General features: G+C 43.6%; 1 pseudogene; it reads right to left on the bottom strand.

Moving 5' to 3' along the window:
• Positions 1-603: 603 nt before the first annotated feature.
• Positions 604-772, bottom strand: LOC130363316 (U2 spliceosomal RNA; annotated as a pseudogene).
• Positions 773-21,722: the final 20,950 nt, after the last annotated feature.

Genomic DNA, 21,722 nt, shown 5'->3' on the forward strand with positions numbered 1-21,722 from the left:
AAGCCCTTCCACAACAGGAGAGAGGCCCCCCAACAAACCTACCCTTCATCTCTGGTTCAAAAGGCACCTGTGAGAATCCAGGTTTGATGCCCCTTTTCGCTGAAGATACTAAGGGGCCGCAAATGCACCTGGCTTAAACATAGGCGTTAACCAAGGTATCAGCCGAGGAGCCGTATACTGATGGCATCTTGACCGAAGCCAAGATGCCCAGGGGTTGCAGGGAGGTGAGGAACCGAATGGCCACACACACCTCCCCTAGACCGCTAGGAGGAACACCCAGAAGGGCTACAGCATCCTGACAAATCCTGTGTACAAACAAAACATGCAAAGTGGCACAGTGACAAAAAAAAATAAAAAAATAGGTGGATGAGTGCAGATATACTGCCCGGTCATCCGGCCGGATCTATAAAAAATTTCCCTGATCCTAGCCAGAAGGCCGGGATACTAAGGGTGAGTGCCAAAGGTGAAGAGTGTGTGGTGCAGTGCATTCATTCAGTGAGTTATAACACCCAGTGAGTTTCGTCACCTCAGGGTCACCACTCCCCGAGGCACAAAAGTACCTTGGCTCTAGACCCTCCCAGTCTCATGGCAAGACCCGGGGGAAAGAGGTCAGATCAGGGCAGCCGTTGAGCTGGTTCTCTGGCACCAGCCCCGGAAAGCCCCGGTACACCTGCTTCTCCATGCAGCATCCATTCTACATCAATGGCAGAGACTGGACCACTGATAAGAACAGATACTACACTTGATCTTAGCCAAAAGGCTGAGAAGCGTCCATAAATAACCACTGACAAGTGCCGCTGATTATTTTAACTTGTTGTCTGGAGGGTTCTTATTTAGCTTTAAGAAGCATAATAAAATTTACTGATTGTAATAAGGGTCCTTAGTAAAGGTTTTTCCCCGTAAGGGGGCAACCTTAACCTTAAAGGTTATGATAGTACCTCTGTTTATTGCACACCCAAATTACTGTACTGCTCATATTTTCCGACCATGTACGTCTCTTAAACTCTTTGCGTGACCCTTCCCCCTCCCTTTCTCTCATTTGTCCCACCCGCCCCCACATTCCTTTTCCCTTTTTTCTGTTCTTTGTAGTTCTTGTTGATTGCATTGTATTTGTTATGTATATGATTTTTCTGTTGTCTCTTTAACATGCTTTAAAAAAAGAGTGCTCACAGCAGGACTTAGCAGGCTAAGAGCAGCAGAAGTATGATCAAACGGCAAGGAGGCAGGTAAGGGCCCTCACACCGTCCACTCATCTGATCGGGTCCCGCAATGTTGCCGTAAAAGTCCCTATCAGCTCCACTAAACTATCGGCACCGTTAAACACGCATTTTAGATGACACGATCAACTTTGATCACGGTGTTTAAAGGGTTAATTTCGGGTATCGGCCCGATCAGCGGTGCCTGGCATTGACCATGGAGCTGGCTGCCGATAGCAATGGGGAACCACAGGGTTTAAACCATTCTCCGCACGTGAGAACGGTTTAAACCCCGTTAGGGACCAGGGCATACAGGTATGCCCTTGGTCCTTAATTGTCAGGACGCAAGTGCGTACCTGTACACCCTTCGTCCTGGTGGGGTTAAAGGAGATATCCAGTGGTGAAAAACGCATCCCCTATCCTAAGGATCCGACTGCTGGGGCCCCCCGCGATCTCCTGTACGGGGCCCCGACAGCCCGCGGGAAGGTCGCTTGTTGACCACCGCACAAAGCGGTGGCTGACATGCCCCCTAAATAAAACTCTATGGCAGAGCCGGAGCGCTGACTTCGGCATTCTCCGGCTCTGCCATAGAGTTGTGTTGAGTGCGTGTTTGAGCTGCCGCTTGTGCGGTGGTCAACACGCGCTATCTGGCCAGCGAGTCGGGGCCCCGTACAGGAGATTGCCGGGGGCCCCAGTGGTTGGACCCCCGCAATCTGAAACTTATTTCACCACTGGACTACCCCTTTAAAAAGAAAATAACTTCCTCTGGAGCATACAGCAGCTGATAAGTACTGGAAGGATGAAGAATTTTAAATAGAAGTAATTTACAAATCTGTTTAACTTTCTGGTACCAGTTGATTAAAAAAAAATGTTTTCCACCGGAGTACCCCATTAAGCTCTGCTTATCTTCCATATTTGGAATATTAACCTACTTTGAATTAATGATTTGTGGGTTTTCCATGACATAACAAGGGGAAAGTTGTCAGAGCAGTGTTTCCCAAGCCCACCCAGGAATGTCTAAGGATCTGTTGTACAAATACAAAACCAGAAGCAATGTCAGGACAGGAAAGGGTTAAACCTAGAGAGTAGCATAGTGACAGCTAAAAAACCTCACAGGCAAAGAATGTAGAGCAGCTTAAATATCCTGAGCGCTGGCACCACAGCTGATTGGTCTGACACTCACACAATGGTGAACGGCCCTGTGATGCACAGCCATCGTCAGGATGATGGGAGACGTCGCCAACTGGGCAAGGAAGGACTGGAGGTGGTTCTGGAACACTGAACAGGCCTAGTATACAGTGTTATATATCATTTTTCTGAAGGAAGTCAAGGAAAGATATAGGCAGTTGTATAGTGAGTCAGCTGTATTTATCTGCATATGTTTTATTTTGCAGTACCAAATATAAAAGCAGAATTGAAGATTAAATATACCAGCTGAATGTGCCAAAATACAGCCCTCATAAACGTCTATGGTGCCCTACTGTTACCCTGTATGCCTTTGATTTTAAACAGATGCATAAAAGGATTTTGTTTACTATTGGTCGCAGTAATATAGAGGCATTACTCTAAGGAAGAATAAGCTTGGCAATATGGTGCCATATGGCGGTATCATATGGCAATACATGTAGTGTCTACTGTTCGGTACAGACCCTGAGGGATCATGTTGGCTTCTGCACAGGCTTTTCTGTGTACATTAGTCCCAAATTATTGGCTCATAGCAGAAAATTTAGTTTTTTTCTTTGTAGCATATTTTATGATCATCCCAATAAATCAATGTGGAAAAAAAAAATTGCTAGAGCTTTGGGGAAAGGAAAGAAATCCACACAACAACTTTACAGCGTGGTTCGGAAATGCTAATTTCTCTTTGCATACCATTTTCATGTAAATGAAACAAAATTTGTGTGCAAGTAGGCAGAACAAAAATGTTATCTGCTCCAGCTCCAACAATCTCCACTACGAACCAATGAAATAAAATATTTTACATAAGAATGTCAATGTCTATTTTGAATTTCTACGAACAAGGGATTCATTCTGTTTGCAGCTGTGCACTCAATTTAACACCATCGCCGAGCTGCTTTTAAATAATGTTTCATCTGAGGATTTGATTAACCAAGAGATAAAGGAACAGATTGAGAAGCCGAAGCAAAAATTGAGCGTGTTGTTCCCGTTAATATAGCGTTCAACATAACGTGTACGGAAATAAAAGGTTGTTCAAACAAATATCGTTACTAAAGTGGCGAGACGACCTCAGAGACAAAGGGGAAAGCAACATTCCTAACATGGACCGCGAAGGTCTCGTCAAGTCTATAAAACATCCCGATGAGTGGATGTCACCTTGTAGGATCGATGTGTTCAACTGTGTATTTATAAACATAAAGAATTGTCTTTTTTTTTTTTTTTTTTAACTGTTCGGCTTTTTACATTCTTAGAAATGCAATTTTACATGTTTCTGTATTTCTGCTCAATAGGACTTGTACTGATGAGGACTAACAAGCCGGAAATAACTTGGAATGAATTATCTAAACTGTTGTACTGTGCTGTGTGCTAGTAATTCTTGATGTATGTTTAGTTATAGGGATGAAAAATCATAATTTTCTACTAACAGCATAAGATAAGAGAATTGTGATTAAACAGGTTCCTCTGGATCTATTTGGAGGATTTGATATTTTAATGCTAGTCCCACCCTTACTTCCTGGACTTTGTCCCAGCCTGTGCTTCAGCTGGGACAAAGATGATCCTGCAGCCGGACAGGATTATGTTTTGGATTGTATAGGGACCCCTAGTGGTCTATTTTATAAGCCATCATTTCTATAAAAAGAAGATACATTTTCTTATGAAGTATATTAGAAAGGTTAATGTTTTGGCAAGATGTACAACATATAAAGTTTTTGAATTTAAAGCCTTTTGACATGTCATACAGTCCAGAGACCCACGAGATATAGATATGGCTAGGTGAAGGCCATATTCTTCACTTCCTGGTTCAACGCTCACTCTGACTTGCAGGGGATTACTCCATAGACGTATATTGGTGTCTGTCTCATACAATCAGGCAGACAGAGCACCGAGCCAGGGAGTAAAGGGTGCACGTCTCCAGGCTATATCTAATAATCGATGGGGTCACAGTACTGACAGATGAAGACTTTTGTCAATATTTTAGTTGAGGATACTGCTTTTTCCTTGTTGTACCTTTCTACCTCTTTGACTGCTTGTTCAGTGTATCCTTTACCGGTTCTATATTTTTTCTTTTTCTTTGTGCTGTTCGGGTTCCTCAGGGATCAGTCCTAATTCCTCTCCCCTTTTCTCTCTATGCAGTCAGTCACTATTGGATAACCTACCATCTAAATGCAGATAGAACTCAAGTATATATTCTTTCTAGCTAACTCAACCCTGCACTACTAAATAACACCAATTACATCTGTTCACTGTCCTCTGTTTAAAACTTAAAACCTTTCAAAAACCCAAAGGGGTATAGCAACTTAAAACATGTGTTCCCTATCTACAGGATAGGGGATATGTGTCAGATAATGGGGGTCTGACCACTGGGACCCATTATGATTTTGAAAAATAGATCAGTGAGTAGCGCATGTGCATCCCTGCTCCCTTCCTTGTCTTTTGGAGTGCTAGAGATAGGCAAGTGATGTACTTGGTCATCTCGGGCAATTCTTTTGAGAAAGAATGATGTGGCCTTGCGCATGCGCAGCCTGCCATTCCATTCCAATGGATTTGCATCCCTATTCTCAAGATCTCAGTGGATCCCAACTATCAGACCCCTTGTGACATGGAATTTATTTCTTTGGCTAGAATTCCACTGAGGTTTTTGGACTGCGTTTTTTTTAGGCTTAAAAACGCCAGAAAAACGCCAGAAAAACTGCCACTGTTTTCCCTGCATTTTTGCGTTTTTTCTGGCGTTTTTACCTTTGTGTGAAATTTTCCTTTTTTGGCCCTTTGGCATTTTTTTTCTTTAAAATTTGTTGGGTACCAAAAAAAATAAAAAATAAAATAGGATGCAGTAGGGACGGAATAAAATGTATTTAACAAAATGTTTATTTTTTTAACAAAATTTTTATTCATTTTTAATAAAGTGTATGTGTGTGTTTCACTTTTTTCTCTCTTTTTTTTTAAACATTTTTTTAGGTAGTACTACTACCCCCAGCATGGAACAGACTGTTCCATGATGGGAGTAGTAGTACCTGTACTGATAGACATATCGCCCCTGGTGTCAGTCCTTACACGCGCTGCGATCGTCCATAATATAGCAGAGATGCGGAGCGGCTCTATACAGCGCTCGCATCTCTGCTCTGTACTCCGGCTGGCCAGTGATGTGAATAGAACATCACTCATTCATATTTTCCGCACTGAGTAGGGATTGGCTGGATGGTGGCAGCCAATCACAGATCTCAGAGGAAATATGAGTGAGTGATGTTCTATTCATATCACTGGCCGGCCGGAGTATAGTGCAGAGATGCAGAGCGCAGGAGAAAGCCGCTCCGCATCTCTGCAATAGATAGGAAGATTGCATCGGGTGTCAGTAGTGCAGTGTTTCTCATTTCCAGTCCTCAGGGCCCCCTAACAGGTCATGTTTTCATGATTTCCTTAGTCTTTCACAGGTGATATAATTGTGGTGATGCCTGATTCACTGACCATAATTATGTCACCTGTGAAAGACTAAGGAAATCCTGAAAACATGACCTGTTAGGGGGCCCTGAGGACTGGATTTGAGAAACAATGCAGTAGTGACATCCGCTGTGATCTGTCCTTTACTGCAAGTACAGATCGTTGCAAGGTACTATAGCTCCCAGCATGGAGCAGAGTGTGGGAGTAGTAGTACTTGCAGTTAAGGAAAGATCACAACGGGTCTCACTACTAACATCCCCTGTGATCCTCCTGTATAATTTATAGATGCGGCCACTCTTTTATGGTCCCCTGCACTGACGTATATATGCACCTATTCATATTTCCCACAGAGTTGTTATTGGCTGGAACCATCTGGCAAATCACAGCTCTCTGCGGGAAATATGAATAGGTGTATATATACGGCAGTGCTGGGGACCAAAGCAGAGTGGCCAGCTGCATCTATACATTATACAGAGGGTTAACAACCGTCCCGGGTGATCTGTCAATCAGTACAGGTACTTCTACTCCCATCATGGAACAGTGTGTTTCATGCTGGGAGTAGTAGTACTACCTAAAATATTTTGAAAAAAAAAAAGTGAAAAACACACACTACATTTTTATTATTGTCAGCTACATTTTTATTGCCCTGCCGGCACACATAAATTGATCCCTGTTTAAAAATTAATGCAAACTTTGTGGAAAAAAAAAAGACAGATCCATTCCATCACTACTGTATCGTTATGATAACGTTTTTTTAATGGTACCCCACGAAATTTTAATAAAAAAGGTATCTCCATCACTTTTTTGGATCGCTAAAGTAAAAAACGACCCCCACGATTTCTGAGCAAAAAACGCCAAACTAGGTTTTGTTGGGCGTTTTGAAAAACCAGCCTCTGATCCCAAAGATCTGGCATTTTGCAGTTGACTATTGACTTGCAGCTAACATCTGGATGCTGCCTTTTTTTGCAGAAAATTTGCGTTTTTTACGGCATTTTTGCAAAAAAAAACCTCAGTGGAATTCCAGCCTTATACTGTACATAAATAAGTGTTTTCATTTGGATAATCCCTTTACCTTCTTGTGTTTATGACATTTACTAATTTACATGAACATCATAATTTAATTTCATTGTGTGATACCACATGACTCCTAGGCAGCATGCGTATTTAAGTTATATTTTTCCTTTACTCTCAATATCTACTTAAAGGTGTACTCCACTGCCCCAGCGTTCGGAACATTTTGTTCCAAATGCTGGGTGTGGACTGTGAGGGTTGTGACATCACAACCACTCCCCTCGTGATGTGACACCACCCCCCTCAATGCAAGTCTATGGGAGGGGGCATGGCAGATCCCATAGACTTGCATTGAGGGGGCATGGCATGACGTCACAAGCTGCATAGTTGTGACGTTACGACCCTCGCAGCTCGCACCCAGCGTATGGAACAAAATGTTCTGAACGCTGGGGCAGTGGTGTACCCCTTTAAGGGCTCATGTTTCATGTCTTTCACTCCTTAACCCCTTAAGGACCAAGGACTTACAGGTACGTCCCGAGTCCTTTCCCTTTCTATAACGTGGCCCAGCGTCATAGCGGGTCGGGCCCGGCCTCTAACAACGGCCGGGACCCTTGGCTAATAGCGCGCGGCAGTGATCGTGGTGCCGCCCGCTATTAACCCTTTAGACGCGGCGTTCAAAGTTGAACGCTGCGTCTAAAGTGAAAGTGAAACCATGCCGGTTAGCTCAGGGAGCTGTTCGGGATCGCCACGGTGAACAACTGCAGGACACGAGGAGGGACTCCTACCTTGCCTCCTGGTGTCCGATCACCGAATGACTGCTCAGTGCCTGAGATCCAGGAATGAGCAGTCAAGCGGCAGAATCATCGATCACTGGTTTCCTATGAGAAACCAGTGATCAATGTAATAGATCAGTTTGTCCCTATGGGAGCTATAACATTGAAAATAAAAAGTGAAAACAATAAGTGAATAAAGATCATTTAACACCTCCCCTATTAAAAGTTTGAATCACCCCCCTTTTCCCATTTAAAGAGGCACTGTCATTGTTTAAAACGTTTCATATATTGCAGGACTCATTATAATATGACATTTCACAATATACACCTGTTAAAAAATTTGTAAATTTTCACATGAAGTTCAATTTAACAATTTATGTCTGTACTGCGCCAGTACCGAACATTTCTTGATGGATTGCCCAATTCGTCCTCCTCGTCTGGGAAACGCACGCACGCAGCTCACGTGGGTGTGGCGTCTCTTGGTACAAAGTCTGCTTCTCCACGTCTCACTGTGCCCGTGCGGATTTCTCCTTCTGCCAACTCCTCCTTCTCAGCCGTGGCCTGCTTGGACTCTGGTGCTTCTGGAAATTTTATTCTGGACTCTTTGGTGAACAAGTTCTGCATCCCGGTGACCCGTCTTGTCAAGCCGCACTATATTTCTTCGGTCAACGGAGTGAAGTTGGACTGTACTGTGCGTTACCGCACAGAACCCCTCTTAATGTGCATAGGACCCCATCACGAAAAGATTGAATTGTTCGTTCTTCCCAACTGCACCTCTGAAGTCCTCCTCAGTCTGCCATGGCTCCAGCATCATTCTCCCACCCTTGACTGGACCACCGGGGAGATCAAGAATTGGGGCCCTTGCTTGCCGCAAGAAATGCCTCACGCCTGCTCCTAGTCCCGTCAGGCAAGCCTCAGTGCCTTCTCCTACACCTGGTCTCCCCAAGGCCTATCAGGACTATGCTTTGCCTCCTCATAGCCCCCGTCCTGGTAACACTCTTCCCCGTGCCAAGCTTCACCCTCTGCCCTCCCTCCCCATTCCCACTCCTTCTGAACTGCCTGCCTTTGATGAGGAAACCCTACAATCGCTCCCAGTGTCCTCGTCCCATGTGAAGCAATTACCGGACAAAAAAAGGGGGAGACCTAAGGGGGGTACTGTTACGCCGAGCTCTCCGGGTCCCTGCTCCTCCCCGGAGCGCTCGCGGTGTCTCTCTCTCTGCAGCGCCCCGGTCAGACCCGCTGACTGGGAGCGCTGCACTGACACTGCCAGCGGGGATGCGATTCGCATAGCGGGACGCGCCCGCTCGCGAATCGCATCCCAAGTCACTCACCTGTTCCGGCCCCCGGCTGTCATGTCCTGGCGCGCGGCTTCGCTCCTTAGGGCGCGCGCCCGCCAGCTCTCTAGGATTTAAAGGGTCAGTGAACCAATGATTGGTGCCTGGCCTAATCAGCCTAATTAGCTTCCATCTGCTCCCTGTCCATATTACCTCACTTCCCCTGCACTTCCTTGCCGGATCTTGTTGCCTTGTGCCAGTGAAAGCGTTTAGTGTTGTCCAAAGCCTGTGTTCCAGATCTCCTGCTATCCTCTTTGACTACGAACCTTGCAGCCTGCCCCGACCTTCTGCTACGTCTGACCTTGCCTCTGCCTAGTCCTTCTGTTCTACGACTTCTCAGCAGTCAGCGAGGTTGAGCCGTTGCCGGTGGATACGACCTGGTTGCTACCGCCGCAGCAAGACCATCCCGCTTTGCGGCGGGCTCTGGTGAAAACCAGTAGCAACCCTAGAACCGGTCCACCGACACGGCCCACGCCAATCCCTCGCTGACACAGAGGATCCACATCCAGCCTGCCGAATCGTAACACTGATTACTACAGGCAAGCTCCAAGTATCTTCCTCTGACACATGACACAGCATAAAACCAGAGAGGAAAGGGTTACAGAGTAGAGAGTACTGATTGGCTGACTGCACAGGCTTGCTCCTGTGAGGGAGACAGACTGACACGCCCCCTCCAGCCTGCACAATGAAAAAGTAACTCACCAGCAGATAAATGCTTATATCTCTGGATATATAGGCCCGAGACACATAAAAATTATTATTTAATTATATGCACATGATCAGGATTGGGTCCTGAGTAACATATCACTTTTTTTTCTTTTTTTTTTTTGCACTATGACAGGTACGCTTTAAAAAAAAAAAACAATGTAAGTAAAAATAAAAATAAACATATGTGGTATCGCTGCGTGTGGAAATGTCCGAATTATAAAAATATATTGTTAATTAAACCGCACGGTCAATGGCGTATGTGCAAAAAAATTCCAAAGTCCAAAATAATGTTTTTTTGGTCACTTTTTATATCATGAAAAAATGAATCAAAAGTGATCAACAAGTCCGATCAATACAAAAAGGGTACCGATAAAAACTTCAGATCAAGTCGCAAAAAATGAGCCCTAGTACCAACCCAAAAGCAGTAAATTAATAAAGTTATAGGGGTCAGAAGATGACAATTTTAAACGTATACATTTTCCTGCATGTAGTTATGATTTTTTCAGAAGTACGACAAAATCAAACCGATATATGTAGGGTATCATTTTAATTGTATGGACCTACAGAATAAAGAGAATGTGTCTTTTTATGAAAAATTTACTGCGTAGAGACAGAAGCCCCCAAAAATTACAAAATGGCGTTTTTTTTTTTCAATTTAGTATCACAATGATTTATTTTTTTTTTTTCGTTTCGCTGTAGATGTTTGGGTAAAATGACTGATGTCATTACAAAGTAGAATTGGTGGTGCAAAAAATAAGCCATCATATGGATTTTTAGGTGCAAAATTGAAAGGGTTATGATTTTTTAAATGTAAGGAGGAAAAAACGAAAGTGCAAAAACGGAAAAACCCCTGGTCCTTAAGGGGTTAAGGACGTAGGGCGTACCTGTACACCCTATGCCGGTCCCGGTGTTTAAAACAGGGTCACGCCATGACCCCGCATCACACCGGGTTGGTCCCGACTGCTAATCATAGCCGGGACCCTGGGCTAACAGCGCGCGGCATCGATCGTTGTGCCGCGTTCTGTTAACCCTTCAGACGCGGCGATCAAAGTTAACAGCCGCTCCTGATAACGAAAGTAAACGCTTCCCGGCAGCTCAGTCGGGCTGATCGGGACATCGCGATAAAATCGTGATGTTCCGATCAGCTGGGACACAGGCGGAGGTCTCCTTACCTTACTCCGTAGCTTCCGATCGTCGATTGATTGCTCCAAGCCTGAGCTATAGGCTTGAGCAATCAAGCCCCTATCTGACTGATCCGTGCAAAGCTATGGTTTTGCAGGGATCAGCATAGGAGATCAGTGTGTGCAGTGTTATAGGTCCCCTATGGGAGCTATAGCACTGCAAAAAAAAGTGAAAAAAAAATTAACAAAGGTCATTTAACCCCTTCCCTAATAAAAGTTTGAATCACCCCCCTTTTCCCATGAAAAAAACTGTGTAAATAAAAATAAACATATGTGGTATTGCCGCGTGCGAAAATGTCCGAACTATAAAAATATATTGTTAATTAAATCGCACGGTCAATGGCGTGCGCGCAAAAAAATTCCAAAGTCCAAAATAGTGTATTTTTGGTCACTTTTTATATCATGAAAAAATGAATACAAAACGATCAAAAAGTCCGATCAATACAAAAATGGTAACGATAAAAACTTCAGAACACGACGCAAAAAATGAGCCCTCATACCGGCCCGTATGCAGAAAAATAAAAATGTTTTCCTGCATGTAGTTATGATTTTTTTCCGAAGTACGACAATATCCAACCTGTATATGTAGGGTATCATTTTAACCGTATGGACTTACAGAATAAAGATAAGGTGTTATTTTTACAGAAAAATGCACTACGTAGAAACAGAAGCCCCCAAAAGTTACAAAATTACCTTTTTTCTTCAATTTTGTCGCACAATGAATTTTTTTTCCGTTGCGCAGTGGATTTTTGGGTAAAATTACTGATGTCACTGCAAATTAGAATTGGTGGCGCAAAAAATAAGCCATAATATGGAATTTTATGTGCAAAATTGAAATTATGATTTTTAGAAGGGGATGAGGAAAAAATGAAAATGCAAAAACGGAAAAACCCTGCGTCCTTAACCCCTTAAGGACCAAGGACGTACCGGTACGTCCTTGGTCCTGCTCTCCCGATATAACGCGGGGTTACACAGTAACCCCGCGTCATATCACAGCGGGCCCGGCGTCATAGTGAAGCCGGGACCCGCCTCTAATAGCGCTATTAACCCTTTAGCCGCGCGCTCAGAGCTGAGCCGCGCGGCTAAAAGTGAAAGTGAAAGTTCCCGGCTAGCTCAGTCGGGCTGTTCGGGATAGCCGCAGCTAATCGCGGCATCCCGAACAGCTGACAGGACAGCGGGAGGGCCCCTTCCTGCCTCCTCGCTGTCCGATCGCCGAATGACTGCTCAGTGCCTGAGATCCAGGCATGAGCAGTCATGCGGCAGAATCGTTGATCACTGGTTTCTTATGAGAAACCAGTGATCAACATAGAAGATCAGTGTGTGCAGTGTTATAGGTCCCTATGGGACCTATAACACTGCAAAAAAAAAGTGAAAAAAAAAGTGAATAAAGATCATTTAACTCCTCCCCTATTAAAAGTTTGAATCACCCCCCTTTTCCAATAAAAAAAAAACACAGTGTAAATAAAAATAAAAATAAACATATGTGGTATCACCGCATGCGGAAATGTCCAAATTATAAAAATATATCATTAATTAAACCGCTCGGTCAATGGCGTGCGCGCAAAAAAATTCCAAAGTCCAAAATAGTGCATTTTTGGTCACTTTTTATATCATTTAAAAATGAATAAAAAGTGATCAATAAGTCCTATCAATGCAAAAATGGTACCGTTAAAAACTTCAGATCACGGCGCAAAAAATGAGCCCTCATACCGCCCCATACACGGAAAAATTTAAAAGTTATAGGGGTCAGAAGATGACAATTTTAAACATATTAATTTTCCTGCATGTAGTTATGATTTTTTCCAGAAGTCCGACAAAATCAAACCTATATAAGTAGGGTATCATTTTAATTGTATGGACCTACAGAATACATATCAGGTGTCATTTTTACCGAAAAATGTACTACGTAGAAACGGAAGCCCCCAAAAGTTACAAAACAGCGTTTTTTTTTCAAATTTGTCGCACAATGATTTTTTTTCCCGCTTCACCATAGATTTTTGGGCAAAATGACTGATGTCATTACAAAGTAGAATTGGTGGCGCAAAAAATAAGCCATCATATGGATTTTTAGGTGTAAATTTGAAAGAGTTGGGATTTTTTAAAGGCAAGGAGCAAAAAACGAAAATGCAAAAGTGGAAAAACCTCCGGTCCTTAAGGGGTTAAGGGGTTAAGGGCTCAATCCTCTCCAGAACGTGCAAACAGTTATTGTCGCTCTTTTTCGTTATTGTCTAGTTTACTGTGATTTATTTTTTACCGATCTTGCCCTCATTTTTATTTGTAACCTTTTTATGGATGCCTCCATCCTGTGCCAGTCTCTGCACTGGTTGCCATTTAACTCTAGAATACAGATTAAAGGGGTATTCCAGGAAAAAAAACTTTTTTTTTATATATATATCAACTGGCTCCAGAAAGTTAAACAGATTTGTAAATTACTTCTCTTAAAATGTTTTAATCCTTTCAGTACTTATGAGCTTCTGAAGTTAAGGTTGTTCTTTTCTGTCTAAATCCTCTCTGATGACACCTGTCTCGGGAAACACCCAGTTTAGAAGCAAATACCCATAGCGAACCTCTTCTAAACTGGGCATTTCTTGAGACAGGTGTCATCAGAGAGGATTTAGACAAAAAAGAACAACCTTCACTTCAGAAGCTCATAAGTACTGAAAGGATTAATTTTTTATAGAAGTAATTTACAAATCTGTTTAACTTTCTGGAGCCAGTTGATATATATAAAAAAGTTTTTTTTCCTGGAATACCCCTTTAAACTTATGAACTTTTGAAAAGACGTTTTAACGTCTGTGAGACGTTTTACCAGAAACAGCAATTCATTAACCCTAAAAACATGTGCATAACACTGCCTAAGAGCTCAAAAGTACTGTATAACACTTATAGGGTCAACAAGAATGTATTCAAGTAGGTAGTGTTAAAGAGGTACTCCGCCCCTAGACATCTTACCCTTATCCAAAGTAGAGATGAGCAAGCTTTTCAATAATTCAGTTCGGCCGATTCACCGGATTTTCCAGAAAAGTTTGTTTCGATCCAAATTTTTTTGCGGCAAATCTATATTAAAAAGACTATTTCTAGCCTACATTCAGCCTCTATAGGGGTATAGAGCACTTTGCTGTGTTCTAAAACGCATATGGAGTGTGCTGGGTTAATAAAATAATACTGTTATTCAGAATAACATGCAGATTACCGGAATCGCTTTTAGAATCACTGCCGCACAGCAGCACAATGACAGAGCCTGGTGGTGGCATCAGTGTCAGGAGACCATATAGTGACTGAATGACAGCGTGGAGGTGTTGGCAGCATGAGGAGACCATATAGTGGCTGAATGGCAAAGCGTTGAGGTGTTGGCAGCATGAGGACACCATATAGTGGCTGAATGACACAGCTTGGATGAGGCTGAAGCATGAGGACACCATATAGTGGCTCAATGACACAGAATGGAGGTGTTGGCAGCATGAGGACACCATATAGTGGCTGAATGGCACAGTGTGGAGGTGTTGGCAGCATGAGGGCACCATATAGTGGCTGAATGACACAGCTTGGATGAGGCTGAAGCATGAGGACACCATATAGTGGCTGAATGACACAGAATGGAGGTGTTGGCAGCATGAGGAGACCATATAGTGGCTGATTGACACAGTGTGGAGGTGTTGGCAGCATGAGGACACAATATAGTGGCTGAATGACACAGCTTGGCTGAAGCACGAGGACACCATATAGTGGCTGAATGACACAGCATGGAGGTGTTGTCAGCATGAGGAGACCATATAGTGGCTTAATGACACAGCATGGACATGTTGGCAGCATGAGGACATCATATAGTGGCTGAATGACACAGCTTGGATGAGGCTGAAGCATGAGGACACCATATAGTGGCTGAATGACACAGAATGGAGGTGTTTGCAGCATGAGGACACCATATAGTGGCTGAATGGCAGAGTGTGGAGGTGTTGGCAGCATGAGGACACCATATAGTGGCTGAATGACACAGCTTGGATGAGGCTGAAGCATGAGGACACCATATAGTGGCTGAATGACACAGCGTGGAGGTGTTGGCATCATGAGGACACCATATAGTGGCTGAATGGCACAGAATGGAGGTGTTTGCAGCATGAGGACACCATATAGTGGCTGAATGGCAGAGTGTGGAGGTGTTGGCAGCATGAGGACACCATATAGTGGCTGAATGACACAGCTTGGATGAAGCTGAAGCATGAGGACACCATATAGTGGCTGAATGACACAGCATGGAGGTGTTGTCAGCATGAGGACACCATATAGTGGCTTAATGACACAGCATAGACATGTTGGCAGCATGCGGACACCATATAGGGGCTGAATGACACAGCTTGGATGAAGTTGAAGCATGAGGACGCCATATAGTGGCTGAATGACACAGCATGGAGGTGTTGTCAGCATGAGGAGACCATATAGTGGCTTAATGACACAGCATGGACATGTTGTCAGCATGAGGACACCATATAGTGGCTGAATAACACAGCATGGACATGTTGTCAGCATGAGGAGACTATATAGTGGCTGAATGGCACAGCCTGGAGTTGCCAGCAGCATGAGTAGGCACTAGGCCTTCACAATCCCTAAGATTAAAAGATGAATTAAGAAATTTAAACCGAAGATTTTGGATAGCGGGTGCTACCTATGAGAAAATTTGAAATTCCCAGACCCAGGCCCCACAGCGGCATCAGTAACCCATATATTGCCTGAATGACACAGCCTGGAGTTGGCTGATGCACGAATTCACACCAGGGCTTCACAATCCCCCCCAAAAAACACCACAATTTTAGAAATTTTTGAATAAGATTTTGGATAGCGGGTGCTACCCATGAGAAAATTTGAAATTAACAGACCCAGGCCCAGCAGCGCCATCATTTTTTTATTTGAAATTTAAAGGGGTACTCCGGTGAAAACCTTTTTTCTTTTAAATCAACTGGTGCCAGAAAGTTAAACAGATTTGTAAATTACTTCTATTAAAAAATCTTAATCCTTCCAGTACTTATTAGCTGCTGAATGCTACAGAGGAAATTCCTTTCTTTTTGGAACACTGATGACATCACGAGCACAGTGCTCTCTGCTGACATCTCTGTCCATTTTAGCAACAGTGCATGGCATATGTATGCTAAGGGCAGCATGGTGGCTCAGTGGTTAGCCTTGCAGTGCTGGGGCCTTGGGTTCAAATCCCACTACTGACAACAATAAATAAAGTACTATTATTTTTATCATGACGTCAAAAAAGAGAACTGTGTTCGTGATGTCATCAGAGAGAATTGCAAAAAGAAAATAATTTCCTCTGTAGTATTCAGCAGCTAATAAGTACTGGAAGGATTAAGATTTTTTAATAGAAGTAATTTACAAATCTGTTTAACTTTCTGGCACCAGTTGATTTAAAAGAAAAAAGGTTTTCACCGGAGTAACCCTTTAACCCCTTCCCGACCTATGACATACCTGTGCGTCATGGGTGGCAAGGTGTTCCCGACCCATGACATACAGGTACGTCATGAACATTTTTGCCGCTACTCGCGGCATCCCGCAGCGCCCGGAAAGATGGTGGCTATCACTGATAGCCAGCCATCTTACCATGTGACCACGGGGGGTTTCATCCCCCACCCCCCCCCCCAGAGATCGCTGCTATCAGCTGGTCAAATCTGACTAGCTGATAGCAGCGTTTCGCTATGAAAATACTTAGCAGCGCGGTGTGTGAGTCCCGATCACGGGGATCGGGAGACACACCGCTCTGCTAAGTGTCCCTGACTCGTCCCCCGGCGTCACTTACCCGTCCGAGCGGTGTCCCGAGCTGTCCCGGCGGTCCCGGCGTCCTCCATGCGGTCCCGGCGGCGCTGCGTCCCGGAGGTGAGTTTCCGGCAGCAGTGCGGCATCTTCATTGGCAGCAGTGAGATCGCCGTAAAGCGATCTCACTGCTGCCTCTGGGAGTTTCAAAACTGCAACTCCCAGCATGCCCACACAGCCTTTGGCTTTCTGGGCATGCTGGGAGTTGTAGTTTTGCAATATCTGGAGGTCCTCAGTTTGGAGACCACTGTATAATAGTCTCCAATCTGTGCTCTTCCAGATGTTGCAAAACTACAACTCCCAGCATGCTCAGTCTGTCCAGGCATGCTGGGAGTTGTAGTTCTCTAACATCTGGAAGAGCACAGATTGGAGACCATTATACAGTGGTCTCCAAACTGTGGACCTCCAGATGTTGCAAAACTACAACTCCCAGCATGCCAAGACTGCCCAAGCATGCTGGAAGTTGTAGTTCGGTAACATCTGATCCTTCAGATATTGCCGAACTACAACTTCCAGCATGCCTGGGCATGCTGGGAGTTGTAATTTTGCAACAACTGGAGGCACACTAGTTGGGAAACATTGTCCGTTTCCTAACTCAGTGCCTCCAGCTGTTGCAATTGTTGCAAAACTATAACTCCCAGCATGCACTGACAGACCATGCATGCTGGGAGTTGTAGTTTTGCAACAGCTGGAGGCACACTGGTTTGGAAACACTAAGTTTGGTTGCAAAACACTTGAAAGTTTATTACTTAACTTAGTGTTTCCAAACCAGTGTGCCTCCAGCTGTTGCAAAACTACAACTCCCAGCATGCACGGACAGCCAAAGGGCATGCTCGGAGTTTGCAACAGCTGGATGTTTGCCTCCTCCCCCCAATGTGAATGTACAGGGTACACTCACATGGGCGGAGGTTTACAGTGAGTGCTGCAAGTTTGAGATGGCGCAAATTTTGCGCTGCAGCTCAAACTCTCAGCGGCAAACTTGCTGTGAACCTCTGCCCATGTGACTGTACCCTAAAAACACTACACTACACTGACACTAACCTAAAATAAAAAGTAAAAAACACTACATATACACATACCCCTACACAGCCCCCCCTCCCCCCAAAAAAATGAAAAACGTCTGGTACGCTACTGTTTCCAAAACGGAGCCTCCAGCTGTTGCAAAATAATAACTCCCAGTATTGCCGGACAGCCATTGACTGTCCAGGCATGCTGGGAGTTTTGCAACAGCTGGAGGCACCCTGTTTGGGAATCATTGGCGTAGAATACCCCTATGTCCACCCCTATGCAAATCCCTAATTCAGGCCTCAAATGCGCATGGCGCTCTCTCACTTTGGAGCCCTGTCGTATTTCAGGGCAACAGTTTTGGGACACATATGGGGTCACGCCGTACTCGGGAGAAATTGCCTTACAAATTTTGGGGGGCTTTTTCTTCTTTAACCCCTTATGAAAAGGTGAAGTTGGGGTCTACACCAGCATGTTAGTGTAAAAAATTATTTTTTTACACTGACATGCTGGTGTTGCCCTATACTTTTCATTTTCACAAGAGGTAAAAGGGAAAAAAGACCCTCTAAATTTGTAATGCAATTTCTCCAGAGTACGGAGATACCCCATATGTGGGCGCAAAGTGCTCTGGGGGCTCACAACAAGGCCCAGAAGGGAGAGTGCACCATGTACATTTGAGGCGATTTGCACAGGGGTGGCTGATTGTTACAGCAGTTCTGACAAACGCAAAACAATAAATATCCATATGTGACCCCATTTTGGAAATTACACCCCTCACGGAATGTAATAAGGGGTGCAGTGAGAATTTACACCCCACTGGTGTATGACAGATTTTTGGAACAGTGGGCTGTGAAAATGAAAAATAAAATTTTTGATTTGCACAATCCACCGTTTCAAATATCTGTCAAACGCCAGTGGGGTGTAAATGCTCACTGCACCCCTTATTAAATTCCATGAGGGGTATAGTTTCCAAAATGGGGTCACATGTGGGGGGTCCACTGTTCTGGCACCATAGGGGCTTCCTAAATGGGACATGCCCCCCAAAAACCCTTTCAGAAAATCTCACTCTCCAAAATCCCATTGTCGCTCCTTCCCTTCTGAGCCCTCTACTGCGCCCGCCGGACACTTTACATACGCATATGAGGTATTTCCTTACTCGAGAGAAATTGGGTTACAAATTTTAGGGTGATTTCTCTCCTTTTACCCCTTGTAAAAAAATCAAAAATTTGGTCTACAAGAAAATGTAGATTTAGAATTTTCTCCTTCACTTTGCTGCTATTCCTGTGAAACACATAAAGGGTTAAAACACTTACTGAATGTCATTTTGAATACTTTGGGGGGTGCAGTTTTTATAATGGGGTCATTTATGGGGTATTTCTAATATGAAGACCCTTAAAATCCACTTCCAACCCGAACTGGTCCCTGAAAAATTACGATTTTGAAAATCTTGAGAAAAATTGGAAAATTGCTGCAGAACTTTGAAGCCCTCTGGTGTCCTCCAAAAGTAAAAACTTGTCAATTTTTTATGCAAACACAAATTAGACATATTATATATGTGAATCAATATGTAATTAATTTGGAATATCTATTTTCCTTTCAAGCAGAGACTTTCAAAGTTAGAAAAATGCTAAATTTTCAAAATTTTCATGAAATTTTTAGTTTTTTTTTACCAAGAAAGGATGCAAATATCAGTGAAATTTTACCAATAACATAAAGTAGAATATGTCACGAAAAAACAATCTCGGAATCAGAATGATAAGTGAAAGCATTCCAGAGTTATTAATGTTTAAAGTGACAGTGGTCAGATTTTCAAAAAATGCCCAGGTCCTGAAGGTGAAAATGGGCTGGGTAATGAAGGGGTTAAAACAACCTTTGCATGTCCCGGACCCCAGCGTGTTGGTATGAAGAACAAAATCCAACAAGCCCCCACAGGGCTCATGTGGCCGTGAGATTTAGGCGAAACGTCTCCATTGCCCTGACCGGCCATTGTTTCCAAGACTTCTCGCCAAGGCAAACCATGTGAAGAACAGCGTGACACCGCCGTGGCCTGCACACATGGAAGGGTCACTGAGACTTGTCCGGGCAGTGGAGGCTTAAGACACAGAGGAGGATGTGGAGACGGAGTAGCACACTGTCGCAGGACCAACGGGCTGACAGAGTATAGCAGGAAGCAGCATTGAGTACACACCAGGGCTTCAGGATCCCAAAGAAAAAACAACCATATTTAAAATAATTTTAAGAATATTTAGGACAGCGGGTGCTACCTATATGTTGCATGAATGACACACCCTGGAGTAGGCTGATGCATGAGTACACACTAGGGCTTCACAATCCCTCAAAAAAAAAAAAAAAACACAACAATTGTAGAAATTTATGAAGAAGACTTATGGATAGCGGGTGCTACCTATGAGAAAATTTGAAATTCACAGACCCAGGCCCAGCAGCGCCATCAGTAAACCATATATTGCCTGAATGATACAGGCTGGAGTTGGCTGATGCATGAGTACGCACCAAAGCTTCACAATCCCTAATAAAAAAGACAAACCTTTTTGACAAAATATTTTAACAAAATTTTAGGACAGCGAGTGCTCTCTATATATTACCAGAATGACGCAGCCTGGAGTTGGCTGAAGCATGAGGAGACCATTGAAACGTGTGATTTTTTTTGGGTTTTTGTACCTTTCATTTTTGGTTTTTGTACCTTTGTTTAAGAACAAGCGCATATCCAAGAGTCCAGAAGACTCTATAATGCAGGACAGTGGACCACCAAAAGACATTCTTCTATAAAAGAATTTTTTATAAAGAAGCAGGATTCATCCCTCTGTGTATTTTTTTGAAAATTTTACTTAAAAAATCACACACAACAATCGTTCAATGGTGTAATGGTTATTATTGTGGAAAATTAAAGTTTATTACTGTGATAATTATCAGAAAATTTGAAAAAAACACTACCCAAGAGTGTATGATAACCCCATACATTGCACCATAAATGTTGAAATTTGAATTAAGCATGTATGTATGTATTTCAAAAATCCTAAAATTAAAGGCCCAAGCCCAGAAGCATCAGGAAGTCAAGTACTTCCTGAAAGACACAGGAGCAGTCAGGAGTAGGCATCAGCAGTACCCAAGAGGCTTTAATAACCCCTTACATTGCACGATAACTCGTGAGATCGAGCAATAACAGGTGAGTTATGCCCTCAGATGTCCAGGGCTGCACGCGCTACACTGAATGGACCAGCGTGTGTCTATCTTTCACCGACAGGTGCGGGTAACCCGCTGAACCCCCTTCATGATAGGGGTCAGGGATTGCAATGATTTGCCAGGAAAGAAAAATCACAACTAAGCGCCGGTCATAAGCTCGGGTTCATTAAGTCCCTGCCCTTTGTACACACCACATGTCTCTACTACGATTGGATGGTTTAGTGAGGTCCTCGGATCGGCCCCAGCGGGGTAGGAGAAGGCCCTAGCAGAGCGCAGAGAATTTAAAGATCATTGTTGAAATTAGCATTAAGCATGTATTAGCTAGTGCTAAACTTCCAAAAATTTAAGGCCCGAGGCCTGAGGCCTCAGGAAGGCAATTATTTCCTGAAAGACACAGAATGAGTCAGCAGCAGTCATTCGCAGTACCCAAGAGGGTTTCATAACCAACCCCTTACATTTAAAGATCAATGTTGAAATTTGCATTAAGCATGTATTTAGCTACTGCAAAACATCCAAAAAAATTGAAGGCCCAAGGCCTGAGGCATCAGGGAGGCAAGTAGTTCCTGAATGACACAGAATGAGTCAGGAGCAGTCATTCGCAGTACCCAAGAGGGTTTCATAACCATCCTCTTACATTTAAAAGTCAATGTTGAAATTTACATTAAGCATGTATTTAGCTACTGCTAAACATCCAAAAATTGAAGGCCCAAGGCCTGAGGGCAGGGAGCAAGTAGTTCCTGAAAGACACAGAATGAGTATGGAGCAGGCATTTGCAGTACCCAAGAGGGTTTCATAACCCCTTACATTTAAAGATCAATGTTGACATATGCATTAAGCATATATTTAGCTACTGCTAAACATCCAAAAATTAAAGGCCCAAGGCCAGAA

The sequence above is a fragment of the Hyla sarda genome, chromosome 3 (assembly GCF_029499605.1).
Source record: "Hyla sarda isolate aHylSar1 chromosome 3, aHylSar1.hap1, whole genome shotgun sequence".
Taxonomy (NCBI): domain Eukaryota; kingdom Metazoa; phylum Chordata; class Amphibia; order Anura; family Hylidae; genus Hyla; species Hyla sarda.